Genomic DNA, 14,644 nt, shown 5'->3' with positions numbered 1-14,644 from the left:
AAAATTAAAAATTAAATGGCTGCTAAATAATATGACAATTGGTTCATATTATTATGGTTCTCTCTTTTTTTCTTATTGGTGTATGAATTAGTATAAAATCTACCAAGTTTAGACGATATCGATTTTCGAGGTTGTAATATGAAGACTGTAGCAATGACATTTGTTTCAAGAGGTCACAAAAGAATACATCGGTCAAAATTAGTTTCAATGGATTCAGTTTAAGGCATAGTTCCTACGTATTAAATTCATTCGATTTCAAAGTTTATCCGTAATACGCATTTAATAACGAGCATAATTGGTTTGATTTACTTCTCCTGTCCCTACATTTTATACCCTCTACCATACTATGGAACCAATTAAGATAAAAAGCTAAAATTTTTCTCACATGTGTATTTTGCCAGTAGGCAGGTTAAGTTCGTAAATGGGTCATATCGGTTCACGTTATCATATAGCCCCCATATATGTATTTTGATTATTAAATTTCGTATTTAAAGTTCGTAATGGGTACTACAACCTATAACAAACAAGTAAAAATACTTAATGCTCTCCACCATTAGGTAAAGAAAACATTTTTATACATAACTATTCAGATTCAAACGTGTTCCAGTTTAAGCTATAAACTCTAGTAAGATCGGTTGGAGAATGCAGTTAAAGTTAAAAAAATACAATATAGTGGTTGGAGCAGTTATGTGTGCCACACCAAAACGGGACAAGACAATTTTATACTGCAAATATTGTTATCTGTTGCTAGACTTAAATACAAATTTTGACATAATTTTGTGAGTATACCTGACTAGGATTATCAAAATACCGTATATGGGTCTATATATCAAATATCAAATACCGAACCATTATCAAATACCGAACCATTACATATACCGAACCATTACATAGAAACCGTTGACCAATATGGACAATGTTTTGACACCAGTTGTAGAACCCATTATGGAATACAAGAACTAACTTGTATACAAATCTATTAGAAAATTCGGCCTAAATCATTGAAATACCGAAGGTACCATTACATGTGCGCTATAGGAAACCCTTGATCTAGATGTTTAATGTTCTGGTACCGGAGCTAGAGCCCATTACGAAGAACAAATACCATCTTTTAGACAAATTGGTGGAAAAATGTGCAAAATTCATCAAAATACCGAATATCGGGAGGTACTGTTATATGGGGGCTGTACGGAAACGTGGACCTATAAATACAATGTTCCGCCACCGAAGCTAGAACCCATTACGAACTACAAATACCACATTTTAGACAAAATATCGAATATCGGGAGGTACAGACAATGTTCCCCCACCAAAGCTTGAACCTTCCCCCACCAACTAAAGATTTCAAATTTGGACAAATCCGCAAAAAAGTGACTAAAACTATCAACGTACCGTATATCGGGAGGTACCGTTATATGGGGCTAAACGAAAATGTAAAGCCAAAGCTGACCAATTCGAACAAATCTAAACATATTCTAAAATTTGATGCGATTTCCGACATTTTTGCTTTCATTCAATAAAATTTAAAAACAAAATGTAAAAATTGTGGCGTTTGACTTTGTTGCAGTTTTTTATCTCACCCTGTATATATTATATGGGGTCAATGACGAATATTCAAAGTGATACAACCGAAATGGCACATTTAACGTACATTCCTTTCCAAGCTGGATGGTGTAAAAATGATATATGCATGTCCACGTCTTTATATAGCCCCCATATAACGATACTTCCTGATTTTCGGCTTTCTCATAATTTTATTCACCGGAATTGTTACAAATTTCGTATTTGATCGGTACTACAAAAAATGACTTATGAACGACAACGTATTCGTATAGCCCCCATATAAGGGGTTTCATTAAGGAGGTATTTTTCGACGGTTTTTTGAAAATTCTCAAGTTTCTCCAAAATGGGGAGGATATTAAAAGTTCGGCCCGTCAGAACTTAGCTAATTTTTTACTTGTTAAACTTCTATTCTATGTCATTCCGAATGAATCGAATGTTTATTTCTCATTATTTGCGTGTTTGGTTATTTACAATTTTGACGCTCATTTCGCGTTTTATGATCTTCATAATTATTCAAAATTTTGACCCGTAGTGGGAGAGGCACCAGAAGGAATGGTCCCTTCTTCCTGTTCTTAATCTGATCTTGTGTTGGTATAAATATTTAGATCTGCCAAATTTAAAGAAAATCTGATTTATATTTTATAAGAGTTTTAATTATTTAATATATTGAACCTTTGGGGGAGGTACCAGAAGGGGTGGACCGATATTGTCCAGTTTCACATTTCACCTAGCCCTAATAAAAAATATTAGGATTTGCACAAAGTTGGATGATGCTTTCTTGTTGTATAAAATAAATTATTTTCTATGAAAATCGGATACTCCCATCGAGAGTTACCGTGCGCACCAGCCATACAGACAGACCGACAGACGGACCCACAACCCTAGATCGACTTTAAATGTTCTGAAACGGATCTGGGTTTGGGATGGTTAACATTTTGAGTAACCTGGCGCTCATTAAATGGAAAATATATGATATATCCCAATATTTCTACCAACATAAGATCAGGTGTGAAGTTGGGATAGAGCAGTCAAATCCTTCTGATAATTCCCCCAAAATATTTTGAATAATTACAACTCTCAAAAACGCAAAATATATCAGCGAAATTTCCTTTAACTTTACACAACACAATATTTTTACCTACTTTGGATATGCTCTGAAAATATTCATATTTCACATAAAACAGAGGTGATAATCCGATGAAGTCCAAACATGGTACATGTCAATGCTAGCTAAAAACAAGTAAAAAAGTAGTAAGTTCGGCCGGGCCGAATTATGAATACCCTCCGCCATTTGGAACGAATTAGAACATTTTCAAACCAGTAAAGAATGTCTTAAAGTCGGGCGGGGCCAACTTTATGATACCCTACACCACTTTGCTAATTAAATAGAGCTCCACATAACAATTAAAAGTTTTTATGGGAGAATTTAATCATACACGCTATGATTATAATTATAATTTAAAGTTCAAAGCACTAAATATGCTGAAGCATTTGTATCTTTTAAATTCGGAATTGTATTGCCCATTTGGTGCACAATTAATTTGAAATCGGATAAAGATATATATGGGAGCTATATCCAAATCTGAACCGATCTCGATAAAATTTGGCAAAGATATTTCTGAGCTGTATTTGATATATTTCCCTGAATATCGTTGTTACGGAGTGCATATTACGGTTGTGGGTAACAAATATAACAAATCGGATGAATAATATATTTGGAAGCTATAGCTATATCTGAACCGATCTTCACCAAATTTAACATACTAGCTTCAAAACTCAATTCGGTCGTAAGTGCCAAATTCCATCCCATTTGGACAAATATTAGACTTTTGGTGCACAATAAAAGGTAAATCGGACGATGTTATATATGGGAGCTATATCCAAATCTGAACCGATCTCGATAAAATTTAGCAAAGGTATTTCTGAGCTGTATTTGATATATTTCCCCAAGTATTGTTGTTGCAGAGTGCATATTACGGCTGCGGTGGACAAAAATAACAAATCGGATGAACAATATATATGGGAGCTATAGCTATATTTGAACCGATCAAATTTGGCACATATATTTTCAGGCCTAATTTGGGTGTATATGCAAAATTCCATAAAATTCGGGCTGATATTACACGTTTGGTGCACAATAAAAAGCAAATCGGACGAAGATATATATGGGAGCTATATCTAAATTTTGACCGATTATCTCCAATTTCAATAGGGTTCGTCCTTGGGTCAAACAAAAGATCTGTGCAAAATTTCAACTGGATCGGACAATAAATGCGACCTGTACTTTGTTTACAAAAATACATGGACAGACGTACGGACGGACGGACGGACGGACATGCATAAATCGATTCAGAATGTGATTCTATGCAGATCATCAAAAGGAACTATGGGTCTATCTCGTTTCCTTCTGCCTGTTACAAACAAATGCACAAACACATAGTACCCTGACCACCTTGTGGTGTAGGGTATAAAAATGAAAATAAAATCCATTAAAACTTCTGTTAAAATCTCGGAAGGTGCCGATATATGGGTGGATAAACGATATTGTGGACCTGTATAGACAAATCTATGTCTAGGGATAAAATACTCACAAATAACTCCTTGTATAGAATTTATGACAATTCCGTTTAAAAATGTGGCAAAAATCATCAAAATACTGTGGCTAAAATCATCAAAATCCCGAATATCGGGGGATACCGTTATATGGGGTTTATACGATATTTTGGACCTATATAGACAACTCCCTTTCAGGGAGTAAAATGCTCACAAGGAACCCCTTGTGTAGAATTTTAGACAATTCCGTCGTAAAATGCGGCTAAAATCATCGGAAATACCGAATATCGGGGGGTACCGTTATATGGGGGATATACGATATCGTAGACCCATATAGACAATTCTCTTTCAGGGGGTAAATTGCCCACAAAGAAGTCATCGTGTAGATTTTCAGACTATTCTATTAGAAAATGTGACTAAATTAATCAAAATACAGAATATCGGGGGGTACCGTTTTATGGGGGTTATACGATATCGTGGACCTATATAGATAATTCTCAGCCAAGCGATAAAGTGCTCACAAAGAACTCCTTGTGTAGAATTCCAGACAATTACATTGAAAAATGTGGCTAAAATCATCAAAATACCGAATATCGGGGGTACCGTTGTATGGGGGCTATACGATATCGTGAACCTATATGGATAATTCTCTTTCAGGGGGAAAAGTGTCCACAAAGAAGTCCTCGTGTGGATTTTCAGACTATTCTATTAGAAAATGTGACTAAAATCATCAAAATACAGAATATCGGGGGTACCGTTATATGGGGGCTACACGATATCGTGGACCGATATAGCCCATCTTCGAACTTGACCTGCCTGCAGACAAAAGAGAGATCTGGGCAAAATTTTAGCTTTCTATCTTAATTCGTTTAGCCTGTAGCGTGATTCGCCACATTTTTTCACAGATTTGTCTAAAAAATGGTATTTATAGTTCGTAATGGTTGTAGCACCGATGGCGAATCATTGTATATATACGTCCACCTTTTTGTATGGCCCCATATAACGGTACCTCCCGATATTGGATATTTTGATGATATTGATACATTTTTCCATGAAATTGTCGAAAAATTGGTATTTGTAGTTCTTAATGGGTTCTAGCTCCGGTTGCGGAATTTTTTTCTACAACTTTGATAAAAAATGTGTTCGTAATGTATTCTAGCTCCTGTTGCGGAACATAGTATATATAAGTCCACGTTTTGGTATAGCCGCCATATAACGGCACCTCCCGATATTCGGTATTTTGACGATTTTCGCCACATTTTTTACGGCTTTGTCTAAAAACTGGTATTTGTAGTTTGTAATGGGTTCTAGCAGCGGTGGCGAAACATTGTATATAAAGGTCCACGGTTTTGTATAGCCCCATATAACGGTACCTCCCGATATTCGGTATTTCGATGATTTTTGCCACGGATTTGACTAAAAACTGGTATTTGTAGTTTGTAATGGGTATTTTGATGATTCTTGCCACATTTTTCTACGGATTTATCTAAAAATTGGTATTTGTAGTTCATAATGTGTTCTAGCTCTGGCGGCAGGACATTGAATATTTAGGCCCACATTTTCCTATAGTGCACATATAACGATAACCACCGATATTCGGTATTTTGATAATCCTAGTCAAATTTACCCAAGAAATTGTTTCAAATTTGATATTAAAGAAGATTTGGTAGATGACAATCCTTGAAGTATTAAAGTGTATGTAGAGTTTCCCGTTTTGGAAATGCCTCCATATAACGGCCTCACCTACTTCATGTTTTTTTTAAGATTAACAGCCAATCCATTGGTATTTGTAGTTTAAAGTAGAACACGGTTGAATCCAGATACTTTTATATAAAAATGTTTTCTCTACCCAAAGGTGGAGGCCCGGCCGAATTTAATGTTTTCTTACTTGTTTCAAGTTTACCTTGACTATTCTTTTGTTCGCCTTTTATTTTGGCATAAGATATTCACCTTTTAATACATATTAAGAAAATTCTAATTTAACCATAGACTTCAACAACAACATCATCAGCCAGTAATAAAGATTGGTATTTCTGTGATTCACACCGGAAGTGACTATGCTAAAGAAATAAAGATTATAGAAAACAATTTTTAAAATCCTGAAACTATTTTTAATTTAATTGGCAATTTGGAAAAACGACACGAAGAAAATACAGAAGTATTAAACCTTAAATCGCAAATTTATGTACATTTAAATCGCTTGAAATATGTGAATAGGTTGAGCCATCTATATCTCCAATAATCTTCTACTCAATACCATTAGGAGCAGACACTTAAAAACAGAAACCCCAACGAAAACATTCATGTTGACACTTAATCCTGAGTCCTCCGGCAGTCGTCATTATTGAAATGTTACTGTTCAACTGCAAAAAAATTGTTTGAAAACTCTTTTTACGATTGCCTTTCTTTATTTTTTCTTGTTCCCCACCCACTCTCATTGGCAGCTAGTCCTGTGTTTTCTTTTCGTTTCCCATTTTTTTTTTGTAAAGCAATGCCATAAAAATTTATTGAACCGGAAAAAATAACGATAATTACATTTTTTCTCGATTTTCGTTCGCACAGAAATTTGTTAGAGATTAGGAAAGGACAAATGAACAGAAACAAGAAGATGAAGTGAAGTAAAACAATTAAGAGAAAAAGTTGAACGGCCTTTAAAAACAATTTGTTGTGTATGTACACTTTCGGCTAGTAGACACACATATACATAAATATTAATTATTAAAGTTAGTGTCATTACATTTCAATGCTTAATTGAATAGCTAAAAAGCGTGGGACTTTTGTTAATTGAGGCGGAGATACACACAATCATAATGAAGGAAGGATAATTATATAAAAAAGGAGAATTAGGTAAATTATGGTATCGACCATGTAATACCCTACGCCGCCACATCTGTCCTAAAAACACAATTTAATGAAATGCTGTATATTAAAAAATCCTATATGCTAAAAAGTAAAAAATTGTTAATGTACTATAATTATTATTAATTATTATGCTATAAATTATTAAAAAAATCTCTCCGCAATCCCATATAGAATGCGAAAGGATTGTGCATAGTGGTTAAAACTAAATAGAAAAAATAGAAATGTATGTGTGTCAGTTACACAATTTAACCATATCCTTCATGAAACCTTAATAAATAGTCAATATTTATTATTACGGAAAAGAATTCTCTTTTGTTGAATATTTACAGTATCTGTCTACTGGATCCATTTGTATGGGATGGAAGGACATAAATCTCTCTTTAAATATGGATTAGAAGTTAACCTTTAATATTCTATTTTTATATCCTCCACCAAAATATAATGAACAGCATATAATTCTATGTCGATGACCGTCCGTCTGTGGAAATCACTCTAGCATCCGAACGAATTAAAGCAGGTTGTTAATTTTGTCGGCAGGACTTTTGATATTGGAAATGGGTTATAGGTATAGGTCCACGTTTAGGTATAGCCCCCATATAACTATTTTAGCGACATTTTTCACTGGAATTGTTTCAAATTTCTTAATGGGTACTACAGCTTGTGATGGCTATGCGGGTCCACGTCTTTGTATAGCCCTCATAAGACGGTACCCCAATGTATTCGGTATTTTCCTGATTTCAGCGACATTATTGCCCAAAAATGGTTTCAAATTCCGTATTTGAAGTTCGCAACGTGTTCTACAGTCTGTAACAGAAAATGGCCTATGTAGGTTCAGGTCTCAGTATAGCCCCCATACTTCCCTTTATTCAGTATTTTGCTGAGTTCAGCGATATTGTTCGCGGAAATTGTTTCAAATTTCGTGTTTGAATTTTCTAAGGGGTACTACAGTCTATAGATTGTCCATGCAGATCCAGGTCTTCGTATAGCCCCTAAATTTCGGTACCTCCCTATTTTTGGTATTTTGATAATTTTAGCTACATTATTCACCGGAATTGTTTCAAATTTTATATCCGAAATACCTAATGGGTTCTTCTGCCCATTCATGCCTAAAGTTTGTTTTATAATCCAACGGAATTAGCTAAAATTGTTCAATTGAGGTTGTAATTGGGTTCGTCGTATAACGGTAGCGAACTATTTTAAGTAATGTTAACTTTTACTAAGAGATAGAGTCTCAAAGTCGGGTCACGTTTCGGAATGGTACAAAATGGATCCGACCAATTTTATGTATTTGGAAGATTTTGTAATTTCGCATTCGGAGCTCTCATTGAGTATCCCAAATCATTGAAAAGCAAATTTAAGACCTGTGCATATTTTGTTATAGCTCTATTACAATTTTTCAATGCATTCAATAAGTACGGGGAAAATCGTTTCAGATTTTTTCAGATTTTACCGATTTGCTTTAAAGATTTGAATCACATTTTCTTGTGGAATTAGCTTTAATTTTGTAGTTGGGGTTCTCATTGAGAAAATTTCGAAATTGGTTCAATTTTGTATAGTGGTCATACAACGGTTCCAACAGTTTGCATACCCTATTCCTTGAAAGCAGTGTATATTAAGTTTGTCATTCCGTTTGTAACATCCATGAATATTCGTCGTAGACACCATAAAGTATTCATGATCAGCATAAAATTCTATGTCGATTAACCGATGTCCGTCTGTCTGTCAGTAGAATTCTAGATACAGATCAGCATAAAATTCTAAGTCGATTTTACGATGTTCGTCTGTCTGTTTCAAAATTTGACACAACAACTTGTATTGTGTCTAGGATGGTTGGTATTGAAAGTATATCGGACCTCGTTTTGGTATAGCCACCACATAACGGCTCCTCTCGGTATTCGGTATTTTGATAATTTTCGCTACATTTTTTCACGGATTTGTCTATAAATTGGTATTTGCTGGTAATAATGGGTTCTAGCTCTGGCAACGGATCATTGCATGTATAGGTCAATGTTTTCGCACAGCCCCGATATAACGGTACCTCCCGATATTTGATATTTTGATGATTTTTGCCACATTTACCACGGATTTTTCTAAAAATTTGTATCTGTAGTATTGAATACAGGGCGAGATGAAAAAACTACAACCACCTTCAGACTGCTGCGATATCTAAACCACTCGTCCGACAGCTATTAAAATTATTCCAGTGACAGCTCATTATATTGTTTACAAAGGTAAGCACTTTGGTGAGTATTTTCCAGAAAAAAAGTTAGTAGTGATGGAACTCAAGCGTTATAGTGTGACTTCTTTATATATGGCTGAAAACCACAAGTGGCTACCGTTAGAACACTCTAGCATTTAAATGTGAATAAATCTGTCTCGTACCATCGCTTGTTGCCGCGATACTAGTAGCGTAACCCGACAGAAGAAAACAGCAACATCAGCAGAGATGGTTCGAAAAGTAAAGAAGCGACTTGATTGACACCCGCATCGGAGTGGCCAAAAAATGACTCGTGAGCTGAACATATCGCAATATTCCATTCGGCAAATATTGAAAAATGAACTCGGGGTAAGCCATTGAAATTCCAAAAAGTGCAAATTCTTACACCACAACAGAAAGAAAATGGACTCAAAAGAGCTAAAGAGTTGCTTCGCTTGGGCAAAAGTGGTGAAGTGCCGACGAGAAAACATTCGTTGCCCAGCAGTTTGTAAACAAACAAAATGATCGCGCTTACTTGCCAAGGAGGTCAGCTGAAAATGTGCACCTTTGGTTGGCCACCAGAACTCAAACGCCGGCCATGGTGATGGTGTGGGCTACCATCACAGCCGATGAATAAAATTTAAAAAAAAAATGTAGAAATTATGGCGCTTGACTTTGTTGCAGTTTTTTTGATCTCACCCTGTATGGGTCAATGTTTTTCTATAGCGGACATATAACGGTACCTAATGATAATCAGTATTTTGAAAATCCTAGTCAAATTTACTCACGAAATTTTTTCAAATTTTGCATTGAACACTTGCAGAAGATCACAATCCTCATAGTAAAAAGTATCTTATTTGATTTTCAGTTTTATTTTATATAAAAGTGGTTAAAGTTTCGATCTAGTTTAACGGATCACTCGAATTAAGGTATTTTAAAAATCCCTCCTGATTGTACGTATTTTTAAATACCCTACCCCGCACTGTGGTACAGAATATTATGTCTTTGTTAATTTGTCTATAACGGGACACGATATAGTTCCTTTTTATGATCTCCAGAGAAATATACATTTATTTTTGTAAGAAAACTACAGTTCGCATTTATTATTAGATTTACAAATGTTTCCTTATTTGTTTTCGCTTCTAATACAATTTTCCAAATTTAGATTTATTGACATACTAATTTATCAGTACCATGTTTGAAAAAAATTTAGACAGTTTACATTATTTGTTTGATAAATTGCCACAACAACTGCGATAATTGAAACATATGTTTTAAGTTGAACTGAAATTTTATTTGACCAATTTACCATCCCTGCACCATATGGCCGGCTTCCTTTGCAATGTGTACCTAGTAGTGAGAAGGGACATGACATTTCTTTTAGATAATCCATAATTATAGCGATGCTAATAGCCATTACTTAATCGCTAATTACAATGTAATCGAATGCGTTCAATTTTAATTATTTCAAATTGAATTCGTTGTGGTATCCAATGTCAGCACCAACGGAAATTAGCAACACAAGGAAAAAGTTTTTTATTTCATGTGGTGGTAACCAATTTAATTGCATAGCAGGCATCGATAATGACTATTGTTAAATACTATTGTATCCCCACTCTTTAGATGTGGGATAACACCGCCATTCTATAAGTAGCACTACTAAACATCGTATTTCGATGTTCTTTAATGATAAGACATTGAACTGTTGGTTGCTTACAACAATAATAAAGACACTTTTGAAACAGTTTAATGTTAGAACCAATTTATTAGGTCAGTAAAGCTTAGTCATTTTCAGCTAATTATTTGTGACTAACTGATAACAATTTATATTCGACATCTCTGTGTCATAATGTTCCCTTGAAGCCTACAAAACAAGTAATTTATTAAAGATGAGAATTTTTTTAGCAAAATACTATTCTAAAAATCGGAATTAGGATTTTACATTTAGTTTCAATAACAATTATCTTCATACTATTGCAGCATCCTGAAATCTTAAGACCATACGTTTATTACAAGGATTTCTAATTTAAAAAAATTTTACAGTAGTTGTCCGATTTAACGAATACTGGATTTGACGATCTTTAACAAATTTTACACTTAGTTACTGAATACGCCAATGCGGGGGGTTTTATTAATAACTAATTTTATGGGATTTTATAAATAATTATACCCTACACCACAAGGTGGTCAGGGTATTATGTCTTTGTGCATTTGTTTGTAACAGGCAAAAGGAAACGAGATAGACCCATAGTTCCTTTTGATGATCTGCATAGAATCACTTTCTGAGTTCATTTATGCATGTCAGTCCGTCTGTCCGTCCGTCTGTCCATGTATTTTTGTGAACAAAATGCAGGTCGCATTTATTATCCGATTGAGATGAAATTTTTCAAACAACATTTGTTTGGCCCAAGGACGAACCCTATTGAAATTGGAGATAAAAGGTAAAAATTTAGATATAGCTCCCATATATATCTTCGTCCGATTTGCCTTTTATTGTGCACCAAACGTGTAATATCAGCCCGAATAGTATGGAATTTTGCACATGCAACCAAATTAGGCCTAAAAATAAGCATGGGCCTAAATATAAGCGGTTCAGATATAGCTATAGCTCCCATATATATTGTTCATCCGATTTGTTATTTTTGTCCTCCGCAGCCGTAATATGCACTCTGTAACAACAATATTTGGGGAAATATATCAAATGCAGCTCTGAAATACCTTTGCTAAATTTTATCGAGATCGGTTCAGATTTGGATATAGCTCCCATATATAACTTCGTCCGATTTACATTTTATTGTGCACCAAACGTCTAATATTTGCCCAAATGGGATGGAATTTGGCACATACGACCGAATTGAGTCTAGAGGGTAGTATGCAAAATTTGGTGAAGATTGGTTCAGATATAGCTATAGCTCCCATATATATTGTTCATCCGATTTGTTGTATTTGTTACCCACAGCCTTAATATGCACTCCGTAACAACGATATTCAGGTAAATATATCAAATACAGCTCAGAAATATCTTTGCCAAATTTTATCGAGATCGGTTCAGATTTGGATTTAGCTCCCATATATATCTTTATCTGATTTAGAATTAATGTTGCACCAAATGAGCAATACAAGTCCGAATTTAATAGATGCAAATGCTTCGGCGAAGGTAGCCGAATGTAGCCATTATATTAGGGTCTATACAACGACGTGTACCTGTATAGGCAACTTTTGTTATAAACCATTACAATATTCAAATGCGAAACTTGAATAAAAAAATTCGGTAAATAATGTCGCTAAAATCTTCAAAATACCGAATATCGGGAGGTACTGTTATATTGGGGCTATATGAAGACGTAGACTTGCACAGACAATTTGCTGTCATAGGCTGTAGCATCCGTTACGAATTTCAAATACTAAATTTGGAACTTTTCCGGTGAATAATGTGACTTAAATCATCAAAATAACGAAAAACGGGAGGTACCATTATATGGGGGCTATACCAAAACGTGGACCTACATCACCCATTTTCAAAAGTCCAGCAGACATAATACACATTTGAGTAAAATGTTATCATCCTACTTCATTTCATTCGGATGCTAGAGTGAATTCCACGGACGAATAGACTGACGAACATCGCTAAATAAACATTGAATTTTATGCTGATCAAGAATATATAATATATTTGTGGGGTCTAAAATGTAAATTTCGAGGCGTTACAGACGAAATGGCAAACTTAATATACCCTCCATACTATGGTGGAGGGTATAACAATAAGGAATGTAGGGAGTTACCCATATTACAAAAATTACAAAGGTAGGGTAGAATAATTAAACTTGAAAAACACAACATTGAAGCTAGAGTCTTGTAACTTAGAAAAAATATTTTCTCATTGGATAAAACCAAATTCATCAGTCCACCACTTTCGGCCAAGCGAAGCAACTCTTTAGCTCTTTTAAGTCTGCTTTCTTTATGCTGCGGTGTAAGTTCTTGCACTTTTTGGAATTTCAATGCCTTTAGCCCCCATATAACGAACCTCCCGATGTTCGGAATTTTGATGATTTTAGTCACATGCTTGTAGTATGAAGTTCGATATATAGTTTCCCGTTTTTTGTATGTTCCCCTTATAACGGCTTCACCCAATTCTTGTTTTTTTTTTAAGTTTAACTTCATTATCCAAATGGATATACTTGTATTTGTAGTTTAAAATGGAACACGTTTGAATCCAGTTACTTTTATATAAACTATTTTCTTTAAGAACAATTTGGCTCATATTTATTTCATCAGCAAACGTTTTGACACGATCTGAAGAAAATTGTCAAAATAGATACCATGTTTTTGTGAATTTTATCAAAGATTTTCTTTGTGGTCGGTCGTAGTCTTCCATTTCAACATTTTAATTTCAAAATTTGTGTCAGTTGTCCCAAAGTTTAAAAAATGACTTCATCAAGCATCGTGCACCATGCAGAACCAACTGCGGGTAATAATTTCGTGATTTATTATTCAATAAAGAAATTATTCCCATACCAAGTCACTTCGCCAAGAGGGTAGTTATTTTTATTTTTGTTATTAACACATCACCGAAATCTCCTTTATTCGGGCAATTTATCACTTATTTTTTTGTCAGCTATTAATGATGACCATTAAAATATTATCTCAATTTACAACAAAAGCTATAGAAACCAAATCCGCGTCAGAATGTCTACATTTAAAATGGTATCGTGGTACAGTGCTTTATGGTCAATATCAATAAGTTGATACTGCCGGTTTGCCTCTAGCTTCACGATACTACAGATACATGCATAGATACAAAGATACACAGCCCGACAAACAAACAATTTGCATCCAGAGTGTGAAAACGAGTACCAACCAGTAAAAGCTGAGTCAGTATCAACATTATGCTCTCACCGACTACTGCATTTGAATATATGGAAATGCATTTAGTTATATCCTCTTCTCTTGCGTCAGCCCCGCCTCAAAGAGAAAATAATTACAAATTATTATGAATGTGTAATTATGATGATTAATTTATCATTTAATATTCATCCGCAACTTTTGACAACTGAAATTAATCACATCTGCAGCTTGAACGCTCTAGCCCTGACGGCAATGATTTTGTTTTGGGTTTCTGGCCTTAGCATGAAGCAAAATGACTGGCGTTATTATTTATTGTCTGCAACATTGTTTATGAATGATAATTTATGAATTTAATTGTAAATAATTACAAATGCTGAAGTTACTTTAAGCAATCAGCAGTCACAAATCGAGTTTCATGATCCCAGCAGGGCATATCGTGTATCTTATGTTTGCTTTATTTTCAAATTGTATAATAAATTGGTTGATTATCGTTCGGATAAGTTATATTGATTTGATTGTGGGTGCAATTTTATTTTAATTCCAGCACATACAGCTTTGGCAATATAACAAAGAAAAAAACTATTAAGCAAGACGTAATGTCCCAAAGAATTTTACACGGTGTTT

This window comes from Musca domestica, unplaced genomic scaffold (genome assembly GCF_030504385.1).
Source record: "Musca domestica strain aabys unplaced genomic scaffold, Musca_domestica.polishedcontigs.V.1.1 6, whole genome shotgun sequence".
Taxonomy (NCBI): domain Eukaryota; kingdom Metazoa; phylum Arthropoda; class Insecta; order Diptera; family Muscidae; genus Musca; species Musca domestica.
Note: the sequence above shows the minus strand (reverse complement) of the source record.